Below are 22,447 nucleotides of genomic sequence, written 5' to 3' on the forward strand. Positions count from 1 at the left end.
GATACTGTTGTATATAAAAGACTGCTTGTTTGTTATTTGGATTTTAGGAGCATTAGCAACTAAGGCCATATTGCTCCGGGATATGTGGCGGTCATTCCCTGACCTTTCCGCATCCTCCATATTTGGTGGTGACGGGCTCGAACCCCGGTCTAATCAAGAAGAGTGTGCTACGCACTGCTGCTCCTTCCCACCTGACTACGGAGGCGTCACATATAAAAGACTGCTGTATGAATTGGAGCAGTGTGGCATTAAGGGCAAGTTACTGCTATGGCTAAAGGGAGGGTTAAGTGGAAGAAGACAGAGTGGTATCAATCGGCACTGCTCTTCATGGACTAATTAATGGAGTTCCCCAGGGTTCAATGCTGGGCCCATTGTTGTTTTCAATACTTATCAATGATATCAATGAATTTATATCAGGCTTAATGTCTAAGTTTTCAGATGATACAAAGGTTGGCAGAGTGGTTAACGACAGTCGTCACGGTGAGCTACTGTAGCAAGGTCTAGGAAAATTGGATCAATGGGCTGATAAATAGCAATTGAAGTATAACATTGACAAATCCAAGGTACTGCATAGGGTAGCAGTAATTCCACAGTGACTTATCAACTGTGTGGTACTACACTCAGGGTAGTGGAGAATGAAAAAGACCTGGGAGTTATTGTGAAGTCAGACATGAAATTCTCTGAGCAATGCAGACACGCTGCCAGGACAGCTCACAGGGCTTTGTCAATGATATACAGAAACTTTGCTAGAAGGGATAATTAGGTTATAATCCCTTTGTATAAGGCAATGGTCAGGCCACATCATGAGTACTGCATACAGGTCTGGAGGCCTCATTTTAGGAAGGATGCAGAGCTGCTGGATCAAGTACAGAGGAAGGGCAGAACAAAGGGGTGCTCTTACCAAGAAAGGTTTTAGTGCTGCAAGTTGCATCATCTGGAGACTAGGCACCTGTGAGGTGATCTGATTGAGGTGTTTGAAAGAATTCAGGAATCTCAACGCTGATGGGATTCTTAAGGGTGAACAAATTCAAATTGACGCAGGATGGTTGCAGAATAGATATGGAGAAGTTTGCCTTAACCAGCAGGCAGTTGATTGCTGGAACAAATTTCCATTTGTTGTGAAAGTTGCTAGTTTAACTAAGTTCAAGGAAGAACTAGACAAACTATTGGAGGAAATGAATAGGTGAAATTGGAGGTGCCGTTTTTTTTTTTTTTTTTTTGGCTGATGTGTATAAGTTTGCTTTTTTCATCATTTGCCACTGCTAATGCTACTGTTTAATATTCATCATAATCACGTTGAACAACTGCTTTATTTATCACACATAAAAAAAACTAACCTGGTATATACACTAGCTAAATTCAAAAACATTACAGGAAGGTGAATCTTTGTAATCTATATTTCTTTTCATATAAGCATAATAGAACTGATGAGTTTTTTTGTTCACTATTTATGTTTATGAAATCTATTACACTAGATTCATGTGATTTTACCCTGCCCTTCCCATAATGCATTATAACATTTTGGGCTGTCTCACCTGCTTGTGTTACATAATTTGCGAACTGCCCTTAGTATGCTAGATCTTCTTGGTGATTTTATGCTCATTTTTTACACTAATGTTCTATGATATAAGAAATAACAATGAGAGAATTTTGCTATTTTCTATGTACAATATCATGTATATGAAGATGAAACAGAGGAATTTTATATGCTGTTATTAGCAGAGAAAACAGCCAAATAACTGTGAATATCATGCATGAGAAATACTGTTTAAGGCTTGTAACATGAAAGGTTATACAAGCTTGGAGTTAACTTTTGCTTTTGTTGTTCTTTGGAAAAATGAAATGCAATTAACATTTAATAGAAACAGCTACATTTTAATACAATTGTTTTTTTTTTTTTTTTTTTTTTTTTTTTTTACAAACAGGGTTTTATATTGTGCACACTGAGAATGAAATACTAGTTGAGCCTCCAGTGTATTCACAAATTATTATTCACAACATTAAAATTGCCATTCTGTTTCTGTACAATCAGGTATCCATCACACAGCTGTCATTTAGATAAATATACTTTGAAGCGTTTCAAATGATTATAGATATGTTGATGGGTATATTATGCAACAAATCAAAAGAAAAAAATCTCTTACATTTGATATAAAGTTGTATATTAACTTCTGATGTGTGCAAGACAAAAAATGATGAAAGACATTTATTATAAACTAGAAATTTTACTCTGCACATGAAAAATTTGCTACAGAGAAAAAGTTAAGGGACTTAAGGACAATAATATTACATTATAAGCATAAAAATAATAACAGAAGGAAATTTTTAAGATCACAAATTATGGATCTGTGATCTTAGAAAACGATGCATCTACCTCTTCTTGATTTTAATAAAATGAAAAATTTAGTAAAACACTATCACATGACCAACAATAAATAAAAACTTTATAATAATGAGCACTGGTATATTTAATACAAAACTATGTAAAGTAAAATGCAAATTGGCATTTTTTCAATGCTAAAATAAAAAACCAATGATAAAATAAAATATAATCTAAAAGAATAATTTGCACTTTATAACCATATTTTAAGACTCTGTTATTTACTTTTTTCTTATCAAAGATACTTCCTAAAATATTTCAAAAAGTCAACCAATGAATTATTTAATATTTTCTGGTGAGCAATAATTTCTTACATATTTTAATTGAAATGCACATAGAAATTCTTGATTTTTAACCCAGCAATGGTGGAGCGTCACCTGACAGGTGACCCTCGAAAACAATATTCCCAGATTATTTTTATAAAAAATTTGAAAATTTTACTACCTTCTTAAATATAGTCAGACTTATTGCAACAGTTTCTGAAGTGATTTTACTTTTACAGTTTTCATACAGAGAAAGAAATTGTGCAAGAGAATTTGCCACCATCTTTGCAACAATGTGGCTTTTTGCTTGAAGGGTGGAGTTTGTTTGTTTGGTTTTTAGGAGCATTAGCAACTAAGGCCATATTGCTCCGGGATATGCGGTGGTCATTCCCTTGACCTTTCCGCATCCTCCGTATTTGGTGGTGACGGGCTCGAACCCCGGTCTAATCAAGAAGCGTGTGCTACGCACTGCTGCTCCTTCCCACCTGGCTACGGAGGCGCCACTTGAAGGGTGGAATGGTACTGGACAAGCATTGATGCTGTGTTTGGTTACAGTTTAAGTTACTTGTTTCTCTTCCCCTAGAAGGTCATCTACAGTCTGAATATTTATAGTCCTACCCTAGTTGCTATGGAAAGATTAATTATTGTCTTCATTCATACAGTAAAGAACAAGAAAATGAAACTTTATATTCTTTCAAGGTTGATAACTACTCTGCAGGATGCAACATGCCTAATTTCAAATTTTGCTCACTGTGAAGCAAACCAAATTTGAAATAAACTTGAAAACAGAAGTAATTGTATAGAATAGAATATATATACAGGGTGCAGAGAAACTCTACCAACAAACTTGGACAGGTGATAGAGGGTACCAAACGAAACATTTTTTGTCAAGTAAACATAGGTCGTAAATGAGTTGTTATAGCAGCAGAAGCTATTAAAGGGTTGTAAAAATCAGAACAACACATTTAATAATTTAATGTCATTTAATGCACACAAATCATTTGCTGTTGCATGCAAAATAGAAAAAACAATTCATAATACAGTGCTCGAACGCAAGACTACCATCTACATTAACGTATGCATGCGTTGAGAGGTCCTCAGAGTGGTGCGTATCTGCCGCTAATAGCATAAATGTGTAATGTCATATTATGATCAGTACAGGTAGACATGGAGCGTTTCACCATTGCAGAAATGGCGGATATCCATTTAATGTAAGGTGCAGCAAATGGAAACGGAAGAGAGGCTTGCAGAATTTATCAGGAACGCTTCCCAGACAGAAGGTTACCTCAGCACAACATTTGCTACGATACACTAAAGATTGCAGGATAGTGGCTCTTTCGGCGTGAATATGCATGATACTGGACGTCGACACACTGTTAGGACACCCCGGTTTGAGAAACAGGTTTTGCAGATCTTCATTAATACTCCTTCTACCAGCACAAGGGCCATTGCACACCGATTGGGTGTGCAGCATCGTTTGGTGTGGGATGTAGTGCACGAAGCCGACCTACATCCTTTCTGATGCCAGAAAGTGAATGCACTAGAACCTGCTGACTTTGCCCAGTCGAGTTTTTCCACTGGTTTTTATAGGAAACCAACTGGCAGCCTGATTTTGCCGATAATATGCTTTACACTGATGAGGCATGTTTCACCCAAGGGAGATTGGGTGAAACATGCCTCATCATTCAACAGCCGCAACAGTGATGTGGCAGCTGTTGAACAATCCCTCTAAGTCAGCTGCAACAGTCATGTGTGAGCAGAGAATAATCCCCATGCAATGGTTGAACATGGCTACCAACACAGGTTTAGTGTCAATGTATGGGCTGGCACTGTGGGAAACATTTTAGTTGGACCATACATGTTGTCTGCACGTTTAGATGGGTGACTCTTTTTGCGTTTTCTAGAGCAAACACATCCAGAGTTGTTGGAGGAAGTTCCTCTGATTGTCTGAGCACAAATGTGGTTCCAACATGATGGCGCACCACATTTTGACAGACGTGTACATGCACACTTATATACAACCTTTCCAGGCCAATGGATTGGTCAAGATGGACCTGTAGCCTGGCCAGCAAGGTCACCTGATCTGACTTGTTTGGACTTTTTCTTTTGGGGATGCATGAAGATTTGTGTATGAAATGCCAGTTGACACAGTGGAGGAACTTACAGCATGGATTGTTGCAGCAAGTGCAGAGATACAAGACAATCCTAGGAACTAATGCTAATGCTAACTTCCAACACCTACAACATTCAATGATGCATCAGTATGAGTTATGCATTGAACATCACGGTCACCAGTTCGAGCACTTCTTATGAATTGTTTTTTCTATTTTGTGCGCAACAGCAAATGATTTGTATGCATTAAATGACATTAAATTACTGAACATGTTCTGATTTTTACAACCCTTTCATAGCTTCTGCTGCTATAATGACTCATTTATGATCTATGTTTACGTGACAAAAAATGTTTCTTTTGGTACCATCTATCAATTATTCAAGTTTGCCGGTAGAGTTTCTCTGCACCCTGTATATGTTTTTTTTTTTTTTTTAATTTTTAAATATTTATATACATAATAAACTGAAATATACGCACATGCACATTTGAAATTTCAAGCACTTAACAGTCTAGTCTTCAAGCACATAAAAGACCGTTAAGTGCTTGAAGAGACATGTTTTTTGTTTGATGTCTCTAAAATGCATTTTTGTAATTTTATTATTTTTATTTTGTATTTTTTTTGAATAAAAGATTTATAGATTGTTTTTTTTTTTTTTTTATTAAAACTTAAAAAGTACAATAAGTAAAAAATACAATAAGTATTGCAATCCATTGGCATTTTTAAAATTTTGGCCAATTAAAAAAAAAATCAAAACATTTTTCCATAAATTAAAAAGAAAGTTGGACACCTGTCAGGAGAACTGCCACTGTTTTTTTTTTTTTTTTTTTTTTTTTTTTACATTTTGGGGTGCCACCACTGCTGAGTTAAGAAAGATGTTACTAAAACTATTCATTTGTCTATGAAGAAGTGTAGTTGAACAAAAGGGGGGGAATAATCTGACTTCATGATAAAGACTAGTTATATATAATCTAAATAAATATTACTTAAATGTGGATATAAATATTACTTAAATTTAAACCATAAAATTTTGTGCATTTTTTATACTTTTCTTAAATGCATAACAAGCAAAATGCATGGAGAAATGGAAGAGAAAAGGTTAATGCAAAATTAGTATTCAGTTTATTGGCAGGAAATATGTTACATACAGATATATCATTTCAACTAATGTAGATCCTAACCTAAGTACTATTATATTAACCTAATCTAAGTAACTTATAGAATTATTAATTAATAATTCCATATTAATTAAGATTATTAGTGCAACATTTCTAGATCTCATTTGTAATCCTATCATCTGGAAAAAAAAAAAAAAAAAAAAAAAAAGGAAAGTTATTACAATAAAAATGAGGAGAGCCTGACCTCTCCTTGAGGTCTTGTACGTGGTTGGATCTTACATTAATGGAGTCAGTGTGTCTGTAACATATACAGTCAAAAAATCTCTGCATATGTTACAGACAAAAATAAACTTTTTTTTTTTTTTTTTTTGTAACATATACACAAAAAGTTTATTGTCAAAAAATATGTCCTAACATTTTTTTTTGCCAATAAATTGAATACTAATTTATATAAAGAGATGTGGTGTATAGTGTGCTAATGCAACAGTTAAGTTAATATTATATATTCAGATTTCCAGTTTAATTTTTTAAATGTCAAAATTTCCAACTTGCACATACTTTCGATTTTGAAAAGAACATATGAAAGCAGGACTGAAATTAAATTTTGCTTTTTCATTTAAATGCATGTTTTTTTCATATATATTTTTTTAAATTATACAAATAAATAACATTTATATAATTATAAACTAATTTTACTCAAATAATTCACAAATCTTCACTCTTCTGCAAAGCTCATCGAGCATGACATCGTATTTTGTGGCAGAAGTGACATACGAATCTCTTCTGTTCACAAATGAGTCGTTAAGGATGGAATCAAGTGTAGTCTAATTAATAACAGAGACAGATAGACATACACACAAACAGACAGACAGGCAGACAGACAGACACACATACATGTACATATGTACACAAACAGACAGACAGGCAGACAGACAGACACACATACATGTACATATGTACACAAACAAACACATGTAGAATTATATTTATAGACAAAATAAATGTGTCAAAATTCAGTACTTTGGCAGGTTTTGTGGTACTACAGTTACAATTATATGATATAGACTGTATACAAAATGACATCGGCAAATATGACCAACAGTATACTATCATTCTGTGAGTAAACGTACACAAGAAGAAAGGAGTAGCAATGAGTAAAAAATACTGGTTGAGGCAAAAAATGTAATTATTTTTCAAATAATGACTAACACTAAGTTTTGGCATGTTGAGAAAATGATTGTTTTACTCTGATCCCTTATTATTACTGTGGCAAAACCACAGTTATTCGGTGTATTACATTATTTCTGTTTACCTTTTCCCCCCCAAATATTTCTAACTATGATGCAATTTGGCAAGAGGAGACAGCAAGAAAAATTTGTTCACTGTATTTATACATGGAAGACAAGAAGTACTGGGAAATTACTGAAGACCACTGTAGACAATGGATTGAGATGAAATATTTCAATATTCAAATGTTATGACTGATTTACGATATGCATTCTGCAGACATAACTTAAAAAAAAAATGTTTATCAAGTTTCTTGTGATATGACAAATGTGGAATGTAGAAATTTTCCCTGAAATAAAACATACAATTTTTTGTTATTTCAGTTAAAAATCATTCCTTCACCCATGCACCCATGAGCAACAAAGCAAGCAAACAAACAAAAAAAAAAAAAAAAAAAAAAAAAAAAAGATACACAGATGTAGGATGTAAAAATTCTGTTCATCTTTAGTTTAGATGCCCACAGTGATTTTGCCATCTTAAAGTTTTACTACAAATTCAGATTTTAAACAGTTTTTCCAACTTTAGATAAAAATAAGTGATTTCAGAAAGGCTAAATTGTTGACACAGTATGAAAGCTCTGTATCAAATGAATTCTGGTAATCTACAAAAATTTACAAGAGCTATAAAACACTTTCTTAGATTCAATAACTGCTGTCTGCATAGTATATGGGGGGGGGGACAACTCTAAAGTTTTCACCACTTGGTTTGAATAGCCGTAGAGTATTAAAGACTTTACACAGAGATATACATAATTTTACACTGTCTGTCTATATCACAGATAGAATAAATAACAAAATGGGATTATTCAACAACTCAGAAGAATATCATGACTCCATGACATGTTTAAAAAAACAGACAATACAACAACATTTTCTGAAAGACTTAATCTACAACCCATGGTTGCATCGAGTTGCCTTGAGTACTTTATCTTCAGACAACTCAAGGATGTCAATTTGGATTAGGCCTGAGTTGAATGCCTCTAGCCACAGCTTTTAATGATGAAGAATGACGGAAGAAAAGGCTGATTTGTGAGTATTAGTCATACATGGACAGGAGATTTGTCACTACTTGGGGAACGGGAAGGTTGGACCAAAAGTTCAATATCTCCAATTTCAGGAATTCCATTCTTGTTTGGTAGCTCTCCTGAAATTATAATAATGGTATCAATTCTCATTTAAAATTTATGTCAGTTTTTATTTTACATCAAAGGAAATATATTTTATAGTATATAAAAAAATGAATAAATTTACATATATTAATAAGTAACTTTTAAGAAGTCAGGATGGTATATGAGAGTCATTAAAATGTTAATATTTTCAATATAGCTATGGTAGGATTTGCATCTTTATTATATAGCACAGAGAAAGAAAGACAGGTTTAAGAAAAGGCAATCATTCTTAAATTATAAGACTACCATGATATTGCACCAATGATAAGTAACACCTCTCTAAAAAGAGAAGTATAATGTTACTTATTAATGTGCTGTATAAAATGTATTAGTGTGCCTGTTTTTTTAAAATAGTGTTGTATAAAACAAAACTATTTTAAAAAAAACAGGCTTTGAACTCTATTTCATATTTTAAATAGTTTATGAATTTAAGTACTGATTCTTAATATAATCTCAGTTTGTATATAGCATACACATGAGGAGTTATTCCAGGAGGGGAATGCCAGAAGTTTATTAAACTCTAACAGGGAGATAAGTGATTTTGTAATAACTGACAGCAAAGTGGAGGAGAAATTGTTGAAGTTAAACATAAAAAAGGCACCTGGAGTAGATGGAATCTATCCAGTTATAATGAAGGAGGCAGCAAGGGAAGTAAGCAAACCCTTAGCCAAAATCATGACAGCATCTTTAGAGCTATACTAGATGAGTGCTTGAAGTGTGGCATCGCCTTCCAATGCCCAGTTTTACAGGAAGCAGAGGGTAAAAGCATGCAAACTAGATGGGCGCTTCGAACGACAATGTAAGTTGGCGTAAAATGTCTACCAATGCCTTCGGATGTGTTACAAGTGCGTACGCCTTGGCATTTGCATAGCCTGAGGAGACATTCTCCCCGTGCATGGGGTGGTTGGCTTTAATTGGTTTGTTTATTATACTTTGGGGAAGATGATGTTTCACACAGAGGAGTTTATTTGTGAGGTGGAAAGGAGGCCTCCCTTGTACAATATGTTATTTAAAGACTACTCCAACAAAGAAATAAAGACAAAGTGTTGTATTGAAATTGGAAAATAAATGTTTCCGAACTGGGACGAATTATGTAATGATGAGAAGAATCAGAAAGCTCAGTTCTGAACCTTATATTTATTGTAAATAATACTTCTCTTTTAGTACTGTTTCATTAGTTAACAAAATACAAGTTTGTTCACTTGCAGAGACAATTTATTGGTAGATTCCTCTGGTTATCAGTGTACAGAATCACGAACATACATAATTTAAGTTAATAAAGAACCTTATTATTATTAAATAAGATGAAAACAGTATTCAGAAAACTGCTGAAGAATATCCACTGCAACTAATGTCGATGTTAACAAATGAGAATCACGTGCGATCTCCGTCTTCTTCCGAAACGAATTTTGAAAACCTTTCATTTCAAACATAACTTTGGTGTCTTTCTTTTTTGAATAGTACTGTATTGTGAAAGCAATGAAAGCACACAGTAAGGCCGCAAAGTACAGAGTAATTATCAGCATGATACAGGAAAAAAATATATAAATAAAATAAAAATAATGCACGCAACTGTTTCTTGGCATAAAAAACATGACCAAAAGCAGAATTGTTTTTGAAAAATGAAAAGATCGTACTTTCTTTCTTCAATGTGTATTGCATCTATTAACACAAAATCGAGGAAATTCATCCATTGGAAGCCACACTGGAAACGGGGAAAAGTGGTGTTAAAACTAGGGTTGCCAAGTGTACTTTATTTCAAAGGACAGTCCTTTATTTCAACTCATATGTCCTTGTCCTTTAATAAACTAGGAAAGGATGCCAAATGTCCTTTAATTCAGTAAGTGAAACCCAAAATTTTATTTTATTCATTACTAACATTTTTAGATGCATATATTTTAAAAATTAATTAGATAATTGGGATAAGTTAAATTCAACATTCAGATGTAATGTCTCATTAATGCGTAAATGAGAGCAGTTGGCAGCATTCCTGCCACACTACCCGTTTCGAGTTGTCACTTATCTTTGGTGGAAGGGAACGAGAAAGGCACTGTCAGCATTAACATATTTGGTACTTAACCATATTAAATTGGTTTTGAGTTTTTAATGTCATTATATTTCTTATAAGTCGAAGAATATCCTCCAATGAATATTTAGGTAACAATACTTAATTATATATTAGGTTTCGCTCTGTTTAAAAATTAGAAAACATTATTTTGCATATAACGCAAACCGGTAAATGCTACACGTAATGTAATGGGACTAATCTTTCACTTGCAACTTTCATACAAATACGTAGGCTGTTAATAGTATGAACCAGAGCTATAATGCTCAATAAATAAAAAAGTATGTTTTTCATTTACGACATGAAAGGCTAATTCTGACACTGCATGTTGATTAACACGAAAATTCTGAGGAAACCATGTAGAACCCCCGAGTCACAATCACCTCAAGAAATGTTGTATACTAGGTCATTTATTTGTGTTGCAAACGAGGAAAGGACTGAGTGATTGTTCAGTATAGTGTGTAATTTCCGTATTGGTCTGGCTACAATTTTAAATTCAGTATCTTTAAAGAATGTGTTTAAGTTGTTTGTGCCACTGTTCAACATATGGGGCAGAAATAAATTATTCTTTGATATTACCATTGTTAGTTGATGTATTTTTTTTGTATTCGAAAATATTGCAGTTTTGTGAATAATACACATTTCAATACACAATTCATAGAGAATTTTTTTTTCTTCTTCTTTTGTGCACAAGTTTTTGAAGTTTATAACGCAGCTATAAATAGAAATAGTTTCTTGAAATTTCATTAGAAGTTCAAATCCAGGAACCTGCTGTTTTTTTTTTTTTCCTAAAAACAATTACAATAGATTAATCTTTTTTTTTTTTTTTATCAAATGTGCATTGCACTGTTAACCGTTTTACACCAGTTTTTCATGTTTCCAGTGTGGTTTCCAACAGACGAATTTGTTGGACAGGTGTTTTCACTTTGGAGACCAAAGTCTCCAAAGTGAAAACACCTGTCCCCACCCTACTACAAAGTGGATTGGTCTACTGCATCTCTTGCCGTGACTGCACTAGCTGCTACTTCAGGGAAACTGGGAGATGGCTCGAAAAATGCCTTTCCGAACACAAAAGAGCGATCCGCTTAGCGGATGTGGAGCACTCAGCTATTGCCGAGTATGTCTGGGCAACCCACCACGACATTGACCCACACCGCGATGTCGTGATTGTGGATAAGTCCCGCCATTATCTGTGCCGCGCCTGGTTGGAATCGTTAAACATCAAATGCTCCAATACCTCAGTGAACAGGAACAGTGGTTGTCAAGTCCACCCTATCACCGATGCAATGATCCTGTCCATTGACAAGCGCTGGCCACGTCCACATACATCACAACCACAGGCTTCAACCTCATACAATTAGCCACACGCTTCACGTACCAGATTGGCAGTACACGCCTCCATTCTAACTGTCAGAAATAATTAATTGTTGACAAAGTCGTTGAAATGCACCCTTAAAGACTCAAAAATCAACATTCTATCCTATTTACAAAGAGGGTTATAGAATATTTATATTATGTTTACTTTGTAACCTTTTACATTCTACTTGACTTCTTTTTTTTTTTATTTCACTGTAATGTTTTAAGGCTCAGGCAACAAACTCTTTTTTATTAAAATTCCCAATATCAATATCGATTTGCTTTATGAAGAACATGTTCTGTTGAAATCATTCCATAGAAATATTGAGACAAAAGATCTCAAAAATACCACAGAAATTTGGATAAAATTTTTAAATGCATACGAAGTACGTAATACAGAAAAAATTATTAATTTTTTTTTTGCTTTGCCTCACTCAAGTGCAATGAGTGAGCGAGTATTTAGCTTAATGTTTAATGCATGGAAAAAGATAAAACCAATCACAATATGTAATGCAAAGAATTTTACACATATGCACTAAAAAATGAAAAACTGTTAAAGAAAATTTGCCCAAATGAAAAGTATTGCTAGGTAAATATTTTCTTTTTGATAAAATAAATCAGGTTTATTGAATATGTATTGTAAACAATTATGTAAAACATTTGTTGATGTTAATATTTATAAAAGTTTCCTTTAGTGTTTATAACTCTTGCAATAAAATTTTCTGAATTAAAGCACAGGCTATAATTCGATTAGTTTTATTAAAATTTGACTAATTTGCATTCCATGGACTTGTAAAAATCAACAAAATATAGAAATAAAATATTTGTTATCAAAATTGTCCATTTTTTTTAAGGATATAATGTGAGTATCCCGAGATCAAATTTTTAATCTGGTTATCCTATGTTACAGTGATGCTTCTTCTCTGACCGACTTCACAGTTTACACTAGACAGTGACATGACGACAGTTCCGTGACATGATAATACAGTAGTGTGTTTCTGCCTTAATTGTTATATAGTCATAGACTCATACGTCATGTGTTTAATGTTATTAAGCAACTGGGCCTAAATAGTAAAATCAAGGATTCAAGGGTGAGTGCATTCGGCACTCCCATCAATGTGTTCCTGAATTTTGGATTTGTGCTTACACATTATTTTGGCCTAGGTATGCCCCTGATTTTTATCCTTACAAATGAAATAAAATTAATGGTAAATTTTTAAAATTTTTTTTGGCAGGAGGCCGAGGCCCCCTAGATTATGAGGCCCTGGACTGCAGCCTGCTCAGCCCATATGTAAATCTGGCACTGCATGCAAACACTTAGTTGTAACAGACTGTACAAGAAAAGAAACTGAACTACTAAGGCATATTCATATATCAAAAACGACTTGTTTACAAGTGAACCAGGTCACTAAAATGTGCAACCCCAGTTATACAAATGCTTCACTACTCTTTAGAGACATAGACCTCACAGATGTAACTCTAATAACTTTCAAGAGTAGGCACAGTTTTGTTACAACTGAGTGTTTGCATGTAATTGTGTTGCATTTTTCTTCTCAGTGAGCATACTAAAATCTTGAATACCAAGATCAGAATTAAATTATTTAAATAAAAATTATAAAACACTTAATTAATATAAAACACTTTCACTGTTTGGTTAATAATTTTTAGTCGTCGTCATCATCATCATTTCAAGGATTTAGGCCAGATGGCCAGTTCCAGTCCATCTTTTCTTCGGATGTCCTGGATCCCTTCTTCCAACTGGCCAATATTTCACAATCTTCATTGGTAATCTTGCTGGATGCATCTTGTCCAAATGATGGATTAATCATTTGGATAGGATGCATCCAGCAAGATTACCAAAGAAGATTATGAAATTTTGGCCAGTTGGAAGAGGACAGTGAAAGTGTTTCATATTAGACTATCTTTTGTTGTTTACCTTCCAATGCATATATATATTAGTCAAATTATTGGGAGACCAGATTGGGACCGTATATTTAAGAAGTAGTCAAAAACCAAATCCATACAGAGATAGTAAAATAGGCATGTAATTTTAAAAGTAGAAAATCTTCAAATAAAACCTTATGTTTTATATGCTCTTTTTTTAATGGTACCAAGGGTTACTTTTATAAATGTCAACACATGACAGTGCAATTGTATACTCTTATTATTATTATTTTTTTTTGTATGTGTTGGCGGCGTGCTTTAGCCCTTCCAAGTGGCTGCGCCATGTTCATGTGATTAGAGGCTCTTTCAATAATTTTATTTCCAATGCAATAGTTGTGGTCAGCAATACAGGCGAGCCTCGATTAACGCGATTAATTCGTCCCGCGAGCGCATCGCGCAAAACGGAAACGCGTTAATCGAATATCATAACCAATAGGAAAAATTATAATTGGTCCTTGACCTTCTGGAATGTCCATAAAGAATTTTAAAAATACCTTTTAAATAACTTTTTAACTGTATATAATGTAAAAGATAATGAAAATAATTATGGAATTAAATGTTTATTGCATAAAACAGCGGTTCTTAAACTGTGTGCCGCGAAATATTTTAAATTTTCGAGGGAAACACAGCGATACTCGACATCTGTCGGACACCGTGCGAACTACTAGCTCGAGGTAGTTCACAGTTTCAGCATTTCTTATTAAGTTGTTTGGACCTAACTACTAAACGAAACTGTTAGGCATTTCTTTTGGTCTGGGTGCGCCTTGAAAAAATTACTGAGACATTAAAGGCACCGTGAACCAAGAAACTTTGGGAACCTCTGACATAAAATACACAATGAAAAAATTACTGTTGCAGAAATATTTGAACAGTGTTGACTTTCTCTTTTCATCAATCAATTTCCGATAGCTGACAACAATCTTCTCTGGGCCCTGGCGAAATAAATTCTCTGGCTCCTGTAGAGCTGCTGGAACGAGTACAGAGAAGGGCAACAAGATTAGTGAATGGAACAAAGGGTTGCTCTTATGAAGAAAGGCTTAAGTTTTGCAAATTACAGAGTCTGGAGACTAGGCACCGGCGAGGTGATCTGATAGAGGTGTATAAGGCCTTGAATGGTTTGAGCATGCTCAATGCGGATGGGATTCTTCCTCTTGCTCAGAATAATCACCTGAGAGGACATAAATTCAAATTGAGGAAAGACAGATATAGGATAGATGTGCGGAAATTTGCCTTTAGCCAGTGGGTAGTTGGTTGGTGGAACAGACTTCCATCACTTGTGGAAGTTAGCCTAAACAAATTTAAGGCTGAGCTGGACAGGTATTTCGAACGAACGGAGGGGTGAAATGGGAGTGGTGTTTATTTTTTATTTATTTTTTTTTTGGCTGATGCTGAATAAGCTTGCTTTCTTGCATCATATGCCTCTACCAATGCTAATGCTAATGCTAACATTGAATATGTCCTTGGACTCGTAGTCCTCCATATTTTTTTCAAAATTTATTCTTTCCAATGGGTACAGTCTTCTTTGATTGCAACTCCAATTTCCTCAGAAATAACTTTTTTTGAGTAAGCCATGATGCTCTTTAAATTTGTCCAGCCAACCAGAACTGGCTTGGAATGTCTTGTGCCCAAGAAAAGATGCATACTCCATAGCCTTTTGTTTTATTAATAGCACTGATATCGGCATGTTTTGGTCTTGAATCAACTTCATGCATTAAAAACTGCATTTACATCTTCCCAAAGGCCTAATTTTGCACACTTCCGACTGGGTCTTGTTTCCTCAAACAGTTTGAGAATTGAAATAGGATTTTTCAGAATGGTTGACACTACTGGCAGGGACATCAAATTTTAAAGTGATTTCTTTTTTTTAATGCCGCAATCTACACTATTAAGCACTTCTGCTTTTTCACACTTTTTTAAAAGCTGAAATTAGGGACCATTTGTAGCTACCGTGTAAACAGACAGGTGAAATTTAATGAAAGTGTGGATGACTCATTTCTTCGAAACAACATATAAATTTCTGAGATAAAGAAAAATCATTCTCTCCTAATTCTCTAATAGGATGCTTATGGTAGAAAATAGGTTGACCAGAGCCAATGGCTGTAGACAGCTGACCAGCTGGACTTCTCAGCATAGTAGTGTATAAATTGTATAGGTTTTACTTCTTTTTTAGCCATTGTTGATCTACTGCTGGGCAAAGGCCTCTCCCAAACTTCCATCTTTTTCTATCCCGCGACGTGGTTGGCCAGTTTCCTCCTGCAGGGTTTTACAGACACCATTACATTGTAAAATGTATTAGCTCTTAATTCGTGGAATTAAAGCCTTTAGCTATTAAAAGCTAAAGGGATTAATGCTTAATCCTTTTAGCATTAATTAGTACTTTCTACAGCATCAGCTTTCTTGCCTGAAGGCCCGAGGCGCAAACAGTGCATACCTAGGTCTCTCGAAATCAGTTTGTTATATGGAAATTTTCTTCATTATTCAGAAACTATTTTTAATGTAATGACCAAGGGGAAATCAAAAAAAGTTCGCTATATGGAAGTTCGTTAAAGAGAGGTCCGACTGTATTTGGATTTCAGGAGAGTTTTTCATAGTGCTGCACATGAAAACTGCTGTACAGATTGGAGTGATATGGTTTTAAGGGCAAGTTACTGCTATGGATAAAGGGATGATTGAATGGAAGAAGATAGTGAGTGGTAATCAGTGGACACTGCTCTTCGTGGGCCAATGTTATTAGTGAAGTCCAACAGGGTTCTGTGTTGGACCCATTGTTGTTTTCTTCAGGCTTAATGTCCAAGTTCGCAGATGATATGAAGTTGGCAGGGTTATTAATGAGAGTAATGACACTATGTTACTTCAACAGGATCTAGAAAAATTCGGCAAGTGGACTGAGAGGAGGCAACTGAAGTTTAACATTGACAAATGTTAAACTTCAGTTTCTTAGAAGACTATGGCAGATATAAGCTAGTCTGTAATTAAGTCACAAAGAAGGTTAGGCAAACGAAGGCTGATTACAAGAATGCAAAGAAAAACAAAAAAAAAAAATTTTTACTTATGTAAACTAGAAGATAGGGGATGAATGAAATTGGTCCACTTGATGTTGATGGTTCGACTGTTGATGATCCTGCTCAGATAGCTTACAAACTGAATGAGTATTTTGCATCTACATTCACACATGAGAAATTCTGTAAGGAAGGGGAGGACAGAAGTTTACTAAACTCTAACAGGAAGCTAAATGATTTTGTAATAACGGAGAGAAAAGTGGAATAGAAATTGTTGAAGTTAAACATAAAAAAGGCACCTGGGGCAGATGGAATCTATCCAGTTATATTGAAGGTGGCAGCAAGGGAAGTAAGCAAACCCTTAGCTATAATTATGAGAGCATCCTTAGATTCAGGGGAGGTCCCCATGGACTCTAATGTGCTTATGTATCCCCAAGTCACAAAGAGGGTTCAAAGAGTGACACAAATAATTATAGACCTATAGTTTAACTTCTGTTCTGGGGAAAATAATGGTGTCACAATGATCTCAATCAGATCACAAGGTGATCTGATTGAGGTATATATATAAAGCTTTGAATGGTTTGAGCAAGTTCAGTGCTGGTGGGATTCTTCCTCTTGCTTAGATTACCACTTGGGGGGGGGGGGGTATAAATTCAAATTGAGGAAAGACAGTTTTTGAAGAGATATGCAGAAATTTGCCTTTGGCCAGCAGGTGGTTGATTGCTGTAACAAACTTCCATTTGTTGTTGTTGTTGTGGAAGTTAATAATTTTCTGAAGTTAAAGAAGTGATGCAGGATCACCTAGACAAGACATCAGTAATAGTTCAGACAAGGAGGTGATTATCCCTTTGTATAAGGCAGTGGTTAGGCCACACCTTGAGAACTGAATACCGGTCTGTGAGCCTCATTTTGGGAAGGATATAGTTGCTAGAATGAGTACAGAGAAGGGCAACAAGATTGGTGAGAGGAACAAAGGGGTGCTCATTTCTCAAGTTGCAGCATCTGGAGACTAGGCACCTGTGGGGTGATCTGATTGAGGTGTATAAGGCCTTGAATGGTTTGATTAGGCACAATGCTGATGGGATTCTTCTGCTTGCTCAGTTCAAGAACCTGAGGGGGCATAGATTCACATTGAGGAAAGACAGTTGTACGATAGATGTGTGGAAGTTTGCTTTTAGCCAGTGGGTATTTGATTGCTGGAACAGATTTCTATTTGTCGTTGTGGAAGCTGATAACTTAAATAAATTTAAGGCTGAACTAGATAAACATTTGGAGTGACCAGATGGGTGAAATGGGAAGGTTTCTTTTTTAACCTTGGCTGATGCTGTATAAGCTTGCTTTCTTGCATCATATGCCTCAACTAATGCTAAATGCAAAGTACTGCATATGGATAGTAGTAACCCTAGAGTAACATACCAACTGTATGCTACTACACTCAGGGAAGTTGGAGAATGAAAAAGGCCTCAGATAATTGTGCCAGAGCAGCTCATGGGGGTCTTGTCAATGATATACAGGAATTTTGCTAGCAGGGATAAGGAGATGATTATCCCTTTGTGTAATGCAATGGTCAGGCAACACCTTGGGTATTGCATACAAGTCTGGAAGCCTCATTTTAGGGAGGATGTCGAGCTGCTGGAGTGAGTAAACAAAAGGGCAACAAGATTGTTGGGGGGAACAGAGTTGCTCTTACCAAGAAAGGTTAAGTTCTGCAAATTGCAGCATCTGGAGACTAGGTGTCAGCAAGGTGATCTGATTGAGGTGTATATAAAGCTTTGAATGGTTCGAGGGTTTTTTTTTTTTTTTTTTTGCTGATGCTATATAAGCTTGCTTTCTTGCATCATGTGCCTATGCTAATGCTAAAACTTTGGGAACCTCTGACATAAAATACACAATGAAGAAATTACTGTTGCGGAAATATTTGAAGAGTGTTGACTTTCTCTTTTCATCAATCAATTTCCGATAGCTGACAACAATCTTCTCTGGGCCCTGGCAAAATAAATATCGCAGAGAACATGAAACCTTTTGTTTGAGGTTCTATGCAATACGAAAGATTTCATCTAATTCTTTTACCGTTATCTCCTTCGCGGTAACATTTTCATCTGGCTCATTTAAAAATTTGAATTTTTAAATGCAAGTCTGCATTGACTTTATTAGCAAGAGACAAACACGTCTTCTTCCGATGGTTGATGGAACACACCGAGGCGGGCAGCAGGCAAACGTTTGTTTATTGACCATACGACTCGCGGTAAGCGTAACACGCAATTCAAATCTTTTTCAACTATTGCATAAAAAAAAGATTGTGTTAAAATTGTTAGATTTTAAATTTCCTACTGTCTTTGTCTAGTCTAATAAAGGAGGTAGCACTCTCATATATTTTTTTCAAAATCATAATATATGGGGTATCTATGCCTTGTCTTTCCAGTGCCCGAAACATTGCCGTATGGAGTCAAATGCCTTTTCATAATCCACAAATGCCAGGCATAATGGTGTTTTATATTCATTTGCTTTCTCCATTAGCTGTGATATTACGTGAAGGTGATCCATAGTTGAGAATTCTGTCCTAAAGCCAGCTTGCTCTTTCGGTTGATTCTCATCAAGTATTCTTTCTAATCTGTTAGTAATGATCCTTGTGAACAACTTGTAGATGTGGGATAACAAGCTAATTGGTCTATAATTTCCAATTTCTGATTTATCTCCTTTCTTATGCAGCAAAACTATGATTGCATTATTCCACACCTTTAGGCGTCACACCTTTTCTAATGCACTTTGTGAAGAGCCTTGCCAGTTTTTGTGTTATGTCTCTTCCTCCCAATTTTAACAACTCTACCGTAACTTCATCTTCCCCGGGGCTTTCTGATTCTTCATTTTCTTCAAATGCCTGTTCTACTTCATCCAGAAGAATATTGGGTATGTCGTATGTGTTGCTACTTTGCAATCCATCTTCCCCACTGCTGGCATCATTCCCCTGCTCCTTGTATAATTCTCTATAGTAGTCTTCTGCTATTTGAATTATGCCTTCTCTGCTGTTTATAAGTACACCATCGCTATTCTTCAGTTTCAGTATCATTTGTCTTTCTTTATTACTGCTCATGGCTGCTGATTTAAATCTTTTGTTTTCCCTTAATGCTTGTTCTACTTTTGTGTTAAATTTTTTATATCCTCTCTGAGTCTCTTTCTAATGGCTTTGCATAACTCAGTATACTCAATTTTCTCCCTGTCAGTGTTTTTCTTGCTCTTCATTTGTCGTCTTCGGTTCATCACGACAAGTGTTTCTTGACTAATTTTTTCTTCTTTGGATTTCTTTTTCTCCTATAGGTTTCTTGGGCTTTATCACTTTCAGGAAGTTGTAATATTCCTCGTCGATATCTTGGTCCTGAGCAGTCTGCAGAAGCTCAAACTTGTTCTTAAGTTCCAGTACATACTGCTTTTTCTCCTCTTTTGTTATCTCAAAGACCTTTGTATTATTTACTCAAGTCAGTTTTTTCCTTTCCTACATCTATATCAAGTGTACATCTTACCATTCTGTGATCACTTCCAACATTTACCTTATTCAGGACGGTAACATCATTCACAATATATCTTCTGTTAGTGAGGATGAAGTCGATTTCATTAGTAGTTAATCCATTTGGACTCTTCCATGTCCACTTTCTATTCACCCTTTCCTTGAAAAAAGTGTTCATTACTGACAGTCCTTGAGATTCTGCAAATTCCACAAGTCTTTCACCTCTTTCATTTCTTTCACCAATTCCAAAATTTCCTATAGTTCCCCTTTCTGCACTGTTTTGTCTTTTTCCAACCTTAGCATTGATGTCCCCCATAATAATATTCAGTGTATTATTTATTATTAATTAGTTATTCATTATGTACTATTTATCCCAAACGTTGTTATTATTTACTATAGTCATAGAAATTTTTCTCTAGGGAAAAAAAATTATATATTATCTTAAAATTATCAAAGCTTAGCTAGAAATTTACCAGGTTACTAGAAATTTACCAATTTCTTAAGTAGCTCACTGCCAACTATGGTTTTGATGGCTAATTAATGTCCCCTCCCACCATTTCTCTCTGCATTCAAAGAGTATTATAAATTCAAAAACTGAAAATCTGTATTATAAAATTATATGGGCCAGTTAAGGTGCTCTGAGCTATGAACTCTACTCTTCCTCTACTCTTCTCCCACCCACTGTGGTTTAAGGTAATAGGACTACAGTGAGATTACTGGCCTTGAAGACAATCACTGTTAATATTTTAAATTAAATTATAAAGATTAATAATAACTGATTCGATAATACTGCCTTTTTTTGCATTATATAAAATTAAAACAATGCTCGGGAAATATCTATTTTATCTCAAGACACCAGGAGTGCAGTGAACCTCTTGGGCCTGCCTAAAGCTAACCATCTGGAACTGTACATGGTCATTTTCTCTTAGGGAGAGAAATGGATGCAATAGATTCTCTACTGGTTTAAATTCTAGTTTAATACTGGTTTATCAGAAATTTAAATACTGGTTTATCAGAAATTTAAATACTGGTTTATCAGAAATTTATAAATTTTTATTACATATTAAAGCAAAGGGCACAACTCATCAGTTAAAAAACAATTTCAATACTAAAAAACATGCAGTTTCATCAGTGAACAAAAAATGTGCATTTGATATGGAAAAATATTTTTCCACACCAAAATTTTATTTTCAAAGCCAAGAGGACTGATAGTTTACCTTTGTTTCTTCTACTTCCCAACCTGTTTTTCCTCAAAACCTGCTGAGGTAATATATCAGTGGGTAATTCTTCACAGACATCTGCCTGCATCTTGGCAAAGCTGATAAACACCTGAAATAAAGAACTAATTATTGTTATTCTTTCCTACCAGTCTTGAAAACTACACAAAAACATGGTTTTAGTAAAGTTATAAGTAAGATAAAAATTTTATACTGAATTACACAAACTGAAGCTAAATATTTAAATCTTTTTAGATAAATAACGACAGAGTGGTTATCAATGGACACTGCTCTCGGTGAACTAATGTTATTAGTGCAGTCGGTGCTGTGTCCATTGTTGTTTTCTGTATTCATTAATGATATTGATGAAGGCATATCAGGCTTAATGGTCAAGTCTGCAGATAATATAAAAGATACAAAAGTTGGCATGGTGGTGGTATGCTAGTTTAACAGGATCTAGAAAAATTAGGCAGATGGGCAGAGAAATGGCAGTTGAAGTTTAACATTGGCTGTTGTTGTTGTTATTTTGGTTTTTAAGAGTATTAGCAACTAAGGCCATATTGCTCTGGGATATGCAGTGGTCATTCCCTGACCTTTCCGCTTCCTCCATATTTGGTGGTGACGGGCTCGAACCCCGGTCTAATCAAGAAGCGTGTGCTATGCACTGCTGCTCCTTCCCACCTGGTTACGGAGGCGCCTTAACATCGGCATATGCAAAGTACTGCATATGAGTAATAGTAACCCCAGGGTACCAACTGTGTGGTTCTACATCAAGGTAGTGGAAAATAAAAAAGACCTGAGGGGGGGGGGGTAACTGGGCAGTAAAATATGAAGTTCTATGAGCAATGCAGTCCTAGGCTGCCAGGCCAGTTCAGGGGTTTTTGTCACTGATATAGAGGAATTTGAATTTTGCTAGCAGGAATAAGACAATGGTCAGGCCACATCTTGAGTACTGCATACAAGTTTGGAGTCCTCATTTTAGGAAGGATGTCGAGCTGCTGGAATGGGTACAGAGAAGAGCAATGAGATTGGTGAGG

The 22,447-nt window shown here is 35.3% G+C and overlaps 1 long non-coding RNA gene across 1 annotated transcript; it reads right to left on the minus strand.

Annotated features, from left to right (window-relative positions):
- Positions 1 to 7,604: 7,604 nt before the first annotated feature.
- LOC150077597 (uncharacterized) lies at positions 7,605 to 21,520 on the minus strand. The gene is made up of 2 exons (XR_016547706.1): positions 21,411 to 21,520; positions 7,605 to 8,302 (listed from the first exon to the last, which is right to left on the minus strand). It is a non-coding gene; the product is annotated as an uncharacterized LOC150077597 (long non-coding RNA).
- Positions 21,521 to 22,447: the final 927 nt, after the last annotated feature.

Source organism: Mastigoproctus giganteus, chromosome 12, assembly GCF_048544385.1.
Source record: "Mastigoproctus giganteus isolate SK-2022 chromosome 12, ASM4854438v1, whole genome shotgun sequence".
Taxonomy (NCBI): Eukaryota; Metazoa; Arthropoda; class Arachnida; order Uropygi; family Thelyphonidae; genus Mastigoproctus; species Mastigoproctus giganteus.